General features: G+C 40.5%; 1 long non-coding RNA gene across 1 annotated transcript; it reads left to right on the top strand.

The window, feature by feature from the left end:
* The first annotated feature begins 6,469 nt into the window (after positions 1–6,469).
* Positions 6,470–12,124, top strand: LOC139827747 (uncharacterized). Its single transcript, XR_011738667.1, has 4 exons — positions 6,470–6,940; positions 7,225–9,418; positions 10,029–10,109; positions 11,928–12,124. It is a non-coding gene; the product is annotated as an uncharacterized lncRNA (long non-coding RNA).
* The last annotated feature ends 3,064 nt before the right edge of the window (positions 12,125–15,188 follow it).

Genomic DNA, 15,188 nt, shown 5'->3' with positions numbered 1-15,188 from the left:
TGCTCTGTTTGCCTTTCTGTGGGGCAAGTGGCTGGAAGGAGAGGAGAGGGCTGGCCCTGGTTCTACCGGCAGCCGGGCATTGTACATCTCTGCCTGCTTGGGAAGGGCATGGGGAGCTGGAGAAGCTGTCTTGCTCAGAGCCAGGAGCTGGGATTTGAGAGGGAAGAATGCGAACTTCCATTAGTTAACCAGGGTACATCGCTTGTATTTCAACTGGGAAGATTTCATTGTCTTTTAATAATTGTGCTGCCTTTTTTTTTTTTCTGGAGTTTTTTTTTCTCTAAGGCATGTGTTTTCACACACTAAAGCAAAGCAGCTGCACTTCAGCATGGGCTGAGAGAGTCAAACGAGATACGAAGTCAGAGTATCCCAAACAAGCTCTCTTGCTTGAAGAAATGCGTAAGATTTGTTTTCAGATTGTATCTCAGTGTGAAGGGTGGAGTAGGAGATCAACTTATGTATTTATTTATTGATATATTCACAGTTTGAGGCAATTGTCAACCACATAAGGCAAGTGTTCAAAGAAATACGCAACAAAGAATAATTCTGCAGAGCCCACAGTGGTGAAGTCGAGCTTGTACGGAGGTGTTGGGAAGGTTCAGCTCTGTGAGAACTGGGCACGCAGATCGCAGGGAGTTTTGCTGGGGTCTGAATGCCTCATGTCTTACGGTCCAAAAAAGTTCTGGCCTGGAACTCCATAAGCTTACATTTGGAGAAAGCACAGTGGTCAGAGCAGGCTTCTTCACAAGAACAATATGTTTTGGCTTAATAAGTGCTTGCTCTACTCTTTTAAAGATTCTTGTTTTGATTTATATCTTGCATGTTTTCGTTTGTCTTCTCAGATGAAACTGGTTTTTTGTTTTGTTTTTTTTAATGAATGTTCTTAACCTAGCTATAAGGAGCAGCAGGCAAAAACCACGCAGTGATCCAAAAAAAAGACTAATTGGTTTATTTACTCAAAATCTGAGTTCTTTTATGCTGAGTTATGCAAAATTGCCACAACAGATTTTGTTAGTATTTGAATCTAGGGTCATATTTCATGGCTAGACATTAAGAAAATTGGACAAAAAATGTAGGTCAAACAGTATAATTAAAAATACAGACGAGCAAATTGTATCCTACAATAGTTCACTTTCCTGCTGCTAATGAAATACGTTAGCACAAATTAATGGCTGGTTACTCAAGCCTTCTGGAAAGATTTTGTCAGAGTACAAAAGGCATTCAGTTTGAGCATGTGTATTAGAATCTTCTAACCAGCAAAGCTGGAGGTTGGACATAGCTGTAAACCCAGTGTGTTCTGGGAATAGAAGCTGGCAAAAACACTCGAAGCAAAATAATCAGGGCAGGATCTCACTGGGACTTGGATACTGGCTAACGTAACTAAGTGCAGATGTTTATGTGGACTGAAAGACATTCCCAGAATAAGAATACTGTACAAACACACAATGAGTTTTATAGCAGAAAAAAGTAAGGAAGTGAGGATAATAAAACATATGCTCCTATTTCTGATGAAGCATTTTCTGTTTTCCTTGGCTTGCCTGTACTGAAGTGGGCAAGGCTGCCTCTTCTGCATCCCCTGCTGGGGCCTGTTGAATCTTCTGCAAGTGGCTTGAGTTGTGGCTCTGGTGCTTACCTGTGTGGGTCCCATAGTCTCTTCCATCAGCAGAGACAAGCAAGCATTTCTGGAAGTGTTACCCTAACGTAACAGCTGAAACAGGTCAGATTAATCTTATCCCAAATGCCTGGTTCTCTCTGCTGACTATGAAGGGAGTCTGGGGTGACCGGTGAGCTTAAATGAAGGTATTTATACTGTACACAGAGTTTGGCCAGATAAATTCTGATGAAATGTGGAGCTCTTTTCTCTGATTTCTGGGGATCCTGAGTTAGCTCTTCAAAGTCTTGAGAAATACTGGCTCTGTCCTGGGCTGCTTACGACCTGGGAATCCTGTGCATTGCCCTGCATTCAACCATTTTTCCTCCAGTTTTCATGTTAGCTTCTCATGCGTTGGGCTAAACGTGGATGCCTGTCCTGAGAACATGCTTACCTTAACTTCCCTGTCATGAGTGGTCTCACTGATCTGAAACTAGGAAATTAAAGTCTTAGTGCTGTGTGGTTCAGGAAGACACAGACTACTATAGGATTTTATTCTGCTGATACTTATGATGATTTCTTTTTGCAAGCTGGATTTATTTATGGACAGCTTTACTATTTTGCCAAAGTTTTGCTTTATACCCAGAAATGGTAATTTATAATCCCACTGCATCACTCTGCTACCCTAACTTTACTTCCATGTTCTCAAAAAGCTGCGCTAAGTAATTGCCATTAGTTTTACAGCCATATCTGAGTTATTTTAATCTTAACTCCACTGCCTGCATAGTAGCATCATTTCTCTTGGTTCTTTCTTATTTATATAGCTGAAGAACTTCTTGATCTTTATTTTCCTTAACAGTTGTTATTTAGGGGATATTTCTTACTTTAGTTCTGGGTTTCCCAGCCCTCTGATTTTTATTTTTTTAAAATTTCCTGTTGTTGTTCTCTGCCAGCTCTTGATGACTTTTTTGTCAGCTCCACTATCCTTGCTTCCAACCTCTTTCCCCTGCTTTGAGGGCAACTTCCAGTTAGGTTTTTACCATTGATTTAAAGATTCTCTAGCTTCCCCAATATTAAAATAATTTTTATAATTACTTTAATAAGTTTCTTTAAAACCCATCTGGATGTTAACATTTTTATATCCAAGTCTAGTCTTGTTCTCCATTCTAACCCAAATTATGATCACTTCTCTAATATTCTTACCACTTACCAAAACTGTGTGAAATATCACCTAGGTTCAGTAACTAATTGAAGGCATTTGTTGAGTATAGCAGACTTTTTAATTTGTACTAATTTAGTAAAAATTTTTATCTTCATTCTCCAAATAAGTAAATCTGATGCACATAGATTCCCTTTGACCTTTGAATGGTGCTAGCCATTCATAAATATAAATTCAGTAAAATACCTGGCTATCCAATCACCTTTGCCATAAATTCAGTCTTTCCAAAGCGACTCATATCCTGTTGCCATGGTGTGGTTGTACCTTGTTTATATTATGCTTATTGTATCAGCTTTCATGCCTTATGTTGTTAGTTCAAGCTCTCACAAAGGCATTTGTTTGTAGTGTATTAATATGGTGGCTGCTTCTCATCAATTTCACCCAGATCCCTGGCTGGATTCAGTGAAATCTTTTAGTCAAGTTTTTTACATAGCACTTCCTTCCTCATTTTAGTCCCCTGATGTTTCTTTGTCTCCCTTTTTACTTGAATTTCCTCTTCTCTCAGATGTGAAATTCAGGTGCAGAGATTTGAATTCTCCAATTCCTTCCCACAGCTGTGTAGTTTGCAGCTCTTACTATCAGCAAGGCAAATCCCCTAACAAGAGACAGGGTTTTGTCCAATGCTTTAGAATACCATGAACCAAGATGGGCCCCCAAAAGGTACATCCTACACTGCTGTATTCAGCCTCTTGACCATCACCTGTGTTTATCAAGTCAAACCTGTGACTGGCCCAACAGCTGTTATCATTCAGTGTTCCCTTATGGAAGAAACTATGTGCCCAAAGCAGCCAAACAGATTCTGCAAACCACTGAGAAATAGATGCTACAGATGGTTGTTCTGTGATTGATTACAAATGAACTAGCCTGTTCTTCCACTTTTCTTCCAAGAAAGAAACACTAAATCTTTCTGCAATGACTGGCTTCTTCCATTAGAAAGACCATTTACTTTTTTCCTTTTTTTTTTTTTTTCTGGTTTTCTAATTGATTATGCCCCTCACTGACAAATGCATAGAATTACTGTAATTCCAGATGTTGGTAAGAGAGCATGGCTACTTTAGAAATTCTCACAAAGCAAGTGTTTCTCATTAGAACTGAGTACATTTGGATTATTTACAGACAGTAGATTTGTCAAAAGTGGGATTTCTTGCAAGTTCTTTCATTCCTGTTATTCTGGACAACTTCAAATAGTAGTTTCAGGTGGGAGAAATGGGGAAAAAATAGATTTTGAATGTCAGCATATTTTGTTTCAGAAAAAAGGAAAGTAAAATGTTTCAATTCTTCTTTCGTAAAATGTGTTATTCAGCACATCAAATTTGATGTTTAATTACCTAAACTTTCTGAATTCTCCTTAATAAACTGGGAGGAGGGAGGAGATGGCATTTGTTAGTGGAATGCAGGAAGATACTTGAAAATTTTTGGCCCAAAACGGTTTTTCTCCTATTTTCCTCAGACTGACTATCAAAATGGGAAAAATAGTTTTCACTCAGTTCTGTTCCTGATATTAGAAGTCTTCTTGTTAAAGGAGATGCTGAATAAACAGTTCTTTAATGAAGTTGCTATACACCAGATATTGTATATAGGAGTGGGAATTTGTGGGTTTTACATGGACAGTTTTCCAGGTCCAGAGTTCAAAAGTTACTTGCTCTTGAGAAAGGAGCTTCTTCTCAACTGCTTTTTCTTTTGATCTGCCAAACTGAAATAGACAAAATGGATGAAGTGTATCAGATCTCTTCTACTGAGAAGGTCCAGCAGCTGGAACAAGAACTAGCAGCACACCTGGCAGAGCTGAAGGCAGAAATAGAAGACAAGAAGATACTTCAGGGAACAACAAGTAGGGTATATAGGTAACAAGAATTTCCTAGGAAATGAGGGAGAGTGAGATTTATAGCAATGCATTGGGTCTCTTTTTGGGTTTTTTTGGTCATGATACAAAAGTCGTGTCTATACAATCGTTCAGTTTGAAGACCTGAATATACACTTAGGAGCCAGGAATAGTGGCTTTTTCATTGCATGTCTACCACAGAATTACAGATGAAATGGAAGAGAATGTCAAAATGTAAACTAAATTAATTTCAGGTGTGTATTACAAACAGAACTTTAAATCTCCCTAGCATGTCAAATATTTTCTTCTTACCGTGAAGAGAAAGGAGCTTTAAACCTAATGCTGCAGTGTCTAAACAGAATGGCCACATATAGAATCATGGAATGGTTCACGCTGGAAGGGACCTCAAAGATCATCTAGTTCCAACCCCCCTGCCATGGGCAGGGACACCTTCCACTGGACCAGATTGCTCAAAGCCCCATCCAGCCTGGGCTTGAACACTTCCAGGGATGGGGCATCCACAGCTTCTCTGGGCAGCCTGTTCCAGTGCCTCTCCACCCTCATGGGGAAGAACTTCTTCCTTACATCTGATCTAAATGTACCCTCTTTCAGTTTAAAGCCATTACCCCTTGTCCCGTCACTCCACACCCTTGTAAAAGCCCCTCTCCAGCTTTCTTGTAGGCCTCCTTTAGGTACTGGTAGGCTGCAAAAAGGCCTCCCTGGGGCCTTCTCCAGGCTGAGCAACCCCAACTCTCTCAGCCCTGTCTTCATAGGAGGGGTGCTCCAGCCCTCTGATCATCTTTGTGGCCCTCCTCTGGACTCAGTCCAGGACATTCATGCTCCTCTTATGCTGGGTGCCCCAGAGCTGAATGCAGTACTCTGGGTGGGGTATCCCATGAGTGGAGTACAGGGGGAGAATCACCTCCCTTGACCTGCTGGTCACGCTGCTTTTAATGCAGCCCAAGATGCAGTTGGATTTCTGGGATACAAGTGCACAGTGCTGGGTCATGTTGGGCTTCTCATCAACCAACACCCCTAAGTCCTTCTCCTCAGGGCTGTTCTCAATCCATTCTCTGCTCAGCCTGTATTTGTGCTTGGGATTGCCCCAACCCATGTGAAGGACCTTCCACTTGGCCTTGTTGAACTTCATGAAGTTAAGACAGCTGCTCTTACTTTCCTCAGCAATGATGAAATGCACACTATGACAATATATCCAGGTTTGGCATTATGCTTCAAGGAAGCTGTAGACCACCTGGAGAATATCTGGAGAGAAACAGAGGTCAAGAACACTTGACTAGAACACTTGAGACAAAAAGGAAAGGAACTGGACTGTCTCCACTTTCTCTAGGCTATAATTCTTCAGACAGTTGGGAGATTGCAATAAAGATGAAGGGAATAAACTTCTGTTTGTACTTACGAACAGGATAGAAAATAATGAGCTAAAATTCAAACCTTTCAACAATTGTGTAAATTAAACACTGATATCTGAACTAGGAGGTTGCTTGCTATCTTTGATTTGACTTCCTTAAGAAGATACACAAACGCCTTTAGGGAATAGATTTACTTTTCCCTGCCTTAGAGCAGTGGAAGTGGTAGATGATCACAAAACCCCTCCTGGTCATAGCTCTTTAGGACTCTAAAGTATTCCAGTAGAATTTCTCATCTATCACTTTTGGACAAGAATCTGGAGCCCTTTTTTTTTTTTTTAATGATTTGATTTTCACCTATGTTTTTAATTTGCATGCATTAATTTTATTCATTTAAACAAAATATTTGTAATGTATGCTTACTTTATGAATATTTTTAGTATATGAATACATGAGAATTAAAAAATAGCTCTCGTGCAGAGGTTTTCTCAGCCCCTCCTTCTGTGAGACAGGCATATTAAGAAGGAAGTTGTCTGAATTGCAGAGGATGCTTGTCAAGGAGTTCCACCGCATAATTGTTGGTTGAAATATGTGCCCATAGAACTGACAAGCATCCAGATGGACTTTTTTATGGGCTTTGACTAAAACATGGAGGTAGAAGAAAACACTTTTTACCAAAAAGTATGCTAATGAAATAAATTCTGCTGCTTTATATAGTAAAGTTTTCATCCCATTAAATATTTCATACCATTTATTCCATTCAACTTGCTTACTGTTAACTTTACCATCTGAGTTGTGTTGGGCCTGGCAAATGTTTAGTTTATATGAGCTTATATGTAATATCCTTTTAAGCATATTTTTTCTGCAGTTCTGTTCCAATTCCAAAGGATCTGTCTTATTTTAGAAAAGAAAGGGAGATAATACTGAAGAAAGACTTACAGGTAGGTAACCATAACATAAACTGGCTTAAAAAAAACCCTTCGCTCTTTATCAAGTAGTAACTGAAAATTAAAATTGGAGGAAGTGATACGTGTTTTGGAATGAAGGACAGTCTGTAAAGACAGAATGGGAAGGGTTATAATGTTTGCACAGCAGTAAAACAGCATAACCTTTCTTTTATTTGAATAACAATGTGGACTTGGCTCTGCAGTGTTTGTTTATGTGACAACTCCCAATTAAATTCAAAGCCTGTACATTTTTCTGTTTTTTTTTTTTTTTTAAATAGCCAGAAAAGGATATCTATTCAACATGTGGTCCGTTGGCAAGTGGCAGAAGCAAAACCTCTTGTTACTCAGGCCGATGTCATGCAGAGGGAGTTAGAGAGCCGCTGGAGAAGGGAGCACACAGCAGCAAACTTGCCTCTGCTGCTGCACCAGGCGGGGGAAGATCCAGGAGCTCCTCTGGCCCGGCAGGCTGCACTGTGCACATTTGGGAAGGAAAACAGTATGCAACTCCTCGCTGAAAACGGGCACGAAAATGTTAGCGCTTGCGCTTTCCTGGTATGATGTGAAAATGTCTTCATTTTCAGTTTCATTGAAGGACAGAAATCTAAGCCAGGTCAGATGGGCTGGGACAAGGTTCTCCTCATTTCCAGATGCTCTTGTGCTGTTCTAGTACATCTGTGTCGTGGGCTATCTTCATTTGGGTTTTTAAAGTGCAGTTCAAATTCCTAAGTCCAGTGGACTAAATTCTGACATTTTCCTTGTATTAACTGCTTTTTTTCATTCTTGCAATAATGCTTCCACTGGGACAACTTAGGGGAAGTACCCTTCATGGACAAATATAACAGCACCATGGACTTTGGTGACTGATTAGCTGTTGCTTTGGTGTTATTCTGTGATGCTGCTGATGATCTATATATTGCTTAAGTATCCTATAATGTTAAGCTGTTGTTGTTTACAAATGTTGGATTTGCTGGTTATTTCTGAGTTTATTCAAGTTTTTTACAGACAGAATTGCCCAGCTAGTCAAGAGTAAATATTTGCACATGCTTAGATGGAAGGGGTTTTGTATGCACAGCAGTGTCATTGAACAGCTTTGTCCTCTCTATCGGGTAGGAACCAAAACCTAGGATCTAGCACAGTAGCTGGTCATGATAAACAAAGTGTTAGCAATGTTTGGGGTTCTTTGGCAGCCAAATAAAAAGCTAGTAACAGTAAGGGTCATTTGTCTCTGGACATTCACTCTCAGCTGTCTGCTTATGGTCAGATTCACTATTTGGACTGAAATTCCCAGTTCCTTCTTGGGTTGGAAATACCATTTGTAAGCATTTAGGAAGGAAATAAACCTTTGAGATTACTCTCGAACTAGGATTCTTCATGCAGTGGGAAAGAAATGGTCTTCTCGCTAATAATGGAACAATATGCAGAATGCAAAAATGGCAGTGTCTCTTTTATATATGTGTAAACAGAAGCAAATTAGTCACATAATAGAGGAATACAACGATGCAGTTCAGAGGGCTGCAAGACTTTCGGCAGCAGGGGTAAGTTTCCTGACAGGAAATAAGGATGCAGTGAATGTTGTGACACAGGAAGATCTGATGATTTACATCCAGTGGCTGGTGTGTCATCTACACTCTCTGAAGGGCATTCACCATTTTCTCCAGGTAAGACAAGGATTTTTTGAAGAGTAAAGTATAATTACTAAACAATCAAGTCTTGGATAAGAAAGTAAACCAGGGAAGATCAAATCCAATGTAAAAGAAATCTAAAGGTTTGTAGGTAATGAACTAGACTGCGTACATATGACTTTCAGTTCTTTTAGCAGATATATTTTACTAGAAAGGAAATACTACAATGATAAAGCTGAATTTAGATAAGTGGAATAATGAGCTCTCTGAGTGCAGTGTTGGGCTGCTTGGATTTGAGGAGATCCAATGGATGAGAAGGAGGAAGAAGGATGAGAAGGAGGAATCTTGGAGAGACATTTTTTTCTGTATTATTACTGTGATGATGTTTTGATAGAGCAGGACACTAGGGACTTAGTCATCTCCATGAACAGTCCATAGACCTGAGGAGTATTTGTTTAAGTGTCACCTTTTGAAAACAAATCTGAATACTTCTTATTTTATCTGATTTCTTTAATGATTTTGTTATATGAATGCTACAAATCGTTGACAGTGCCTAAACTTCTGGAATGATACACAAGGGATAAATACAGTTTATTTTTTCTCTTTTGTATTTAATTACATTATTTGCAACTGAATAGTTTGTATGCTTTCCAAGTGACTAACAACAGATATGTTTTTTATCTCCATGTTCTCCAGCATTTGCCTATTTCCCACAGAATAAATGTGGCTGATAAGAAATGTCCTGATGTGGTCCAAAACAACTCTGTCAAATTAAGAAGAGCTTTTGACAAGAATTCAGATATGTTTAATATTGATGTTTTTCCCTGTTCAAGAGTATTAAGAGGGAATGGTGAGAAATTATCAGCTTTCTTTTAAAACCAGAAGTCCTGCAGATAATGCATTTGTTGATGTATATTCTTTGAGAAAGGTCAACAGTGCAAATGCTGCCATCCTTGGTTTGTATGCTTGAGAAATTTAGAGTGTGGCTTTTAAAATGAGCAAGAATCCTGGAAATCTGGTGTCCACATTCAGTAGTGTGGAGCCCTGAGTCTGCAGCGGTCACTCCTCTGGGCTTAGTTGTGCCCTGACCTTGCGGAAACGGATGGTTCAAAAGGATACTTGTGGGATCGACTTGGTGGAGAATCCAGGATGTTGATCCAGTTATGCCAAACCCTGAAACTCACCCTTCCAACTCTCTGAAAGAATATAATTTAAAATATTTCTGCGTGTGGTCTGTTTCTAGAGAAACTAAGCAAAGCGAACTATTAAGATTTATACTTAAGTATCTCTAGAAAAAAATCTCCTTGTATTTATTTTCAAGTTGTTTTTCCTTTTAAAGGAAGGGAGGGAGTGATGTTGTTTATGTAGAATTACCCAGTGTGAGTGGTACTTAGCAAGCAAGGCAGCATTCCTCTTGCAGAGTGTTTAAATCCTGTGATTTTTAACCCCTGCTTTTACAGACAGAGTGGGAACAGCGTGAAACTGTAGGAGCTCACAGGATTGTCCCTGTAAAAGCACAACACCTCTCTCCGGGGGACTAGGTAGGGTGTTGTCTCCTTCTTGCCATTGAGAAGTGGGCTGGCCAGGGTGGAGGAATGAAAAGGGGCTGTGACTTGTCCTCCTTGTCTCCTTTCTCCGCTGAAAAGCTCTACCACAAGGGATGTACCTGTGGGTCTGCACAGGGAACCAAGTCACAGCCCTGGCCTGGTGTGGCACTGCCCAGCCAGTGATGACAGAGAACAGTGCTAAGGAAAGCACAGATTTACCTGAGACAGATAAGGGGCCTTTATGGCTTAGTTACCAATCTAACTAAGCTCTGACTGGTGTAACTGGCTGTGCTGGTGCAGTCCTTTTTCATTCTTCAGGTCCACAGAAGTCCCATGGTGGAGAGATATGGCAGCACTGCCTCAGGAGTACAGCGGTACCAGTGTTAAGGCACAGGGAGAGGAGGGTTAAACTGTTCTCTCCAAATAGAGCTCATTGAACAGGCCACATTTCTCTTATATGAGCAGAATAGGAGAGAGAGGGATGGTCCATGATCTTGGATAGGGTGGACTAATAATGTACAGAGAAGGGTACAAGACCTACAGTGTTCTAGAGATTGCCTGAGCCACTCATTTTACCATGGAAGCAACTCAGAAGTGCTCTAACTCATTTTGATCTTAAATATCTAGTTAACTAATGTTTGAGGAACAGTATCATATTATCATCATAAGCTTCACTCATCTGCTATCTAGATCTGAGCTTCATAGATGAAACAACAGAATGATTAAACAAGACATTAAAAACAAAGCTGTATTAAAGCATGGAATAGAAACGCAGATGGCCTTTTATTGCTGAAACAATTAGATAATTAATTAGATTACATGTAGTTCCAGTAAACCCTGAGAGTTTTGCTGAACTTAGGCAAAATGTAACTTAACTATTAGGATCTTTGTGTGCATCAGCAGTACCAATACTGGGTAAAGTAGAATCAACTGACATTTATTTGGACTTTCAAAAATTTTTGTAAAAGTACTAACAGAAAAAAGTGCTGCTGTTTGTTATGGCTTGGCCTAAGACAGAAACCACCCAACCACCCAGCCAAACCCCTCATGTTAAATATACCTGTCAGAGAGCTGGGATGGGAAAAAAAAAAAAAAAAGGAAGTTGACAACTTATAGGAACTCAGTAGTTTTGGTTCTTCAAGGCTGTAGGAATACTGATATCCTTCAAAGCCTTGAGCAAGCCTGAGATGAGGTAAAGAAGGAGGAGAAAACATTTCAATTCTTCTAAAAATGGGTGCTATGTTGCTAACAGACTCTTTAATGTTGACACCAGGCCAAACTCAGCCATCCCCATTACACCCTTGTTTCAGAAGTTTGCAATAGCAGCATCATGCCAGAATCAGATACCGGAGGAGTGATAACCCCGAAATAGTAACATACTTGAAGTTCTTGTGGCATGTGAAGATTTGGGAGGTGTATGTGTGAGAAGAATGTTGTACACCCCTGGGCCAGGACTCTGTGCAGGCAGTAGGATTTGTTAGCTGGTGTCCTTCCCATGCCAGAAGATAAGCACTCCTCCAAGGACTGTGGACATGCCCCGACCTGCAACAGCTGTTAATATTTCAGGGTCTGACAGAAAGCCCTTTCTTAAAAGAGAAATTAAAATAATAAAAAAACATACAATGCATGTTCCCTGCCCTCGCATTCCATTTTCTGACATACTTCCACTTCAGAACAAAAAAAAGGGGAATTACATCATTGTGTGGATGCAAAGCGAAGGGCACTGACAGCTTTGCTTACAGTCATCTTACAGTCATGTTACTTAAAGTGTTGATGTTCTCCAGCTGCTCTGATTATGGCTGTTTTTTTCAGAATCCTGCCACAAGGACAGTGGATTCACTTTGCCCCATCACAGCACTGCAATTTAGGAGCTGAAACCTCAGCTCCAGCTTCTGCTTTCTCACTTTGTTATTAACTATAACCTAAGGATCTTGAGAACTCAGGTGATGAGATGGAGCTCTTTTTCCTGGTAACCGAAATGCACTTCTCAATACTAAGAAAGAAAAAAAAAAAAAGGTATGGAAGGAAGTTCCATTTATTACAAATCACTGTTTTACATCATAGAAAAACAAGATTATGGGCATTTTTGCTCTTGACAGGAAGCAGCAGAAAGGCCCAGCTTGTTCCCCCTCCCTATAGTAACTGCTGATGTTTGTATTTCCAGCATCACAGTTCTGAGTCCGCACCTTTGTTCTCCCAGCTCTCACTCGAGCTTTTTGTGTGCTTTTCTCGAGTCTTCTTGCCCCTGTTTGGTGACTCCCCAAGCTGTGGTGCTTCCACTAGGGGTCAGCTGTGACTCACCATTGTCCAGGACCTCACCAAACCTCGGCAGCTTAGGGGTTACCCACAGGCAAACTCTGGTTTTTGTCTTTTCTGTCGTTCAAAAGGCAAATCCAATCCAAAGTCTCCACCCTGTGTCCAGGGTCCCAAAGAGATGTGTAACATTTAAACAGAAATAACAGACTGCTTTTAAAGACATGGCTTGCCTCAAAAATCATGCCTTGTAAGAGAACAAGTGGAACAGTTGAAAAGGACAAAGGTCTGATTTCATAAACTGATCTGTAAGTCTCTCATCAAATTAACATTTGACTAGTCCAGCTGAACTCACCCAACTATCCGAGATAAGCACAGGCAGAAGTGTTTACACAACTGGGCAATGATGTAAATTACCTTCACTGAAGGCTGGCAGAGGCTTATGCATTCTTGAACAAGATTATCAAAGAACATCTTCCAGTCTAAGGCTATTTCTGCTGAAGCCAGTGATAACAAATTTGCCTGTGACTTTGACTTGAAAGACAGTGTTTTTTAAAATCTTGGTCTTCTTTTTGGATGCTCTAGAGTTAACAGCCAGTAGTTTCATTGTGTTTGCTCAAAAGGAAAGAAAACACTGAACCAGGATGTCTCCTTTGTCATTTCATCACTCCATGTATTTTTTTTTTTTCAGCTGATAATACACAGTGTTACTTTGCTATAGAATTTAATATCCAGCTTGGGAAATTTATAACAGTACCATCTCCTTTTATGCTGTAGGCTGTCCAAAAATTTATAAGCATTTTCTGTAAAACAGCAGACAATGAGAATGTTTCCAGTTTATGACACAGAGGTTATTAGGTTGGAGAACCAGTCCGTGCTACATCCAGCCAGGGCTTTGATAAAGAGAGACAACTGGATCCCTTCTTTAAAAGTAATCATGAGGAACTTTCCTTTTTCAGTTGTGTTAGTCCTAACCAGTCTTCAGGATGTACCAAGATACATTTCAGCAATTAAAGTCTAAAATGTTTGTTTTGACAAATAGAGTGATGATTTTTTAATACTTAAGGCCTTATCAAACTCCTGTATTTCTGTATAGTCAAGAGCCCCTTTTCATGTCTATTGAAAATAAACAGTAAATGTATTGCACTTCCCTTACTAAGTATTGCCTCATATACAAAAAATGTGTAGTGATATTCAAAAGTTTTGTGGTTACTTTTATGTCAAACAGATTACGCCTGAAGCAGACGCCTGGCGACAAAAGCTTTTCATAAAAATGAGACAATGAAAATAAGTGGAAGGCTGATGGACCATCATTCAAAATTTGTAAAGGTAGTATAACTTTAAGTGTTTTAATTGAAAGATATTTTAATTTATTTATTTAATACTTCCAGGGAAATTGAAATGTCTAAAGAAAGATTGCCTCAGGTTTATGTATCGTGTGCATATGCTCAAATTCATTAAATACCCACTACTAAGGTGATATGGAGATATTTTTTCCTCTCTTTCTCAGTTCAGTCTTTTTAGAAGGCAACTTGAACACTTGCATAAATACTCAAAAGCTCTGAAGATCACCTAAGTCAGGTCAAAATCAGCCTTGGAATTTGTGTCAAAGGGATTGTTCAGAACAGCTTTTTTGGTTTTTTTTCCCAGAATGTGACCAAGGTTCAGACCTGTACTCAGATGACAAGGAGAGATGCTCCGATAGTGAGGCACAAGTCTCAAACTTGGTAGGGCACAATGTACAGATTGCCTGTGCCCCAGGGAGAGGTTACTGCGTGTCTCTATTTTGGTGCAAGCTTCACAGTTTCTCTTGAATCTGGTGATATATTGCCATGTTTTGCCATTTCGAGGATGTCCTGCAGGACAGCTCTGTCCAGGCTGCCTGCCATCCAGACTCCCTTGAAAAAATGGCAATGTGCATTCACAGATCAGGCCTGCTTTGCATCCCCAATGAGCCTGGGGCACCCCTACCACCTCACATCATTGTCTTGCTAATGGTGGGTATCTATGAAGAGCAGTATTCATTTGTCCTAATTGCATCTTATTCACTGAATGTACCCTGCAGGGCTGACTTGCACACATTCCCAGTAAGCTCTGCTTATTCCCTTCTGCTGCAGATGCTCGGATGAACTGCAGGATGTGATAGGCTGGTCAGGTGTAGTGGGGTCTTGCCACATTTTTCCAGAGAAATTGCAGCAGGTCTTGTATCCTCATCTGCGAAAATGGTCTAATGGGAGTTCTCTGCCTCTCAAGTATAAGGAGAACTAATGCAATTAAGATGGTGAACTGCTGCTATAGGACTGGACGTGTATAAACATCTTAGCCATCAGAACTTATCTGGCAATCAGAGAATGAGATTATTGCCCTGAAATGTTACTGGGCTCCTCAGTCTTCTCTCCCACAAGGAACCACTGCTGCAGTCCACCCAAATACCTCTGTCCTCAGGTTTGAAGATCTCCTGCTGTCTAGAAAGGGAGTAGTGGGCTTCTCACAGCCCCCAGATGGTGTTCTGTGTGTGTTTGAGTGGTGGGCAAGCCTTGACTTGGGACCCTTGCAGGGGGCTGCAGCCTTCCTTGTGGGCACCAGCTGGAGAGGGGACGAGGAGGCTTTCCATCTGCATGGCGGCTGTGCATAGCATGGGGCCTGACAGGGGAGAGGGCATCAAAAAAGCAACCAAAACAACATGAAAATGCACAGAAGCAGGCAATACTGGCTCAGTAAGGCAGAGCCCTTGGTGCTGTAGCCATGAACCTCATGCGGGGATGGCACTGCTCTGCTGCCAAACACCTCAGGATTGCTTAGGATCCCATCAGCTTCCTC

The sequence above is a fragment of the Patagioenas fasciata genome, chromosome 3 (genome assembly GCF_037038585.1).
Source record: "Patagioenas fasciata isolate bPatFas1 chromosome 3, bPatFas1.hap1, whole genome shotgun sequence".
NCBI classification, from domain to species: domain Eukaryota; kingdom Metazoa; phylum Chordata; class Aves; order Columbiformes; family Columbidae; genus Patagioenas; species Patagioenas fasciata.
This window is presented reverse-complemented; position numbering and strand designations above follow the sequence as displayed.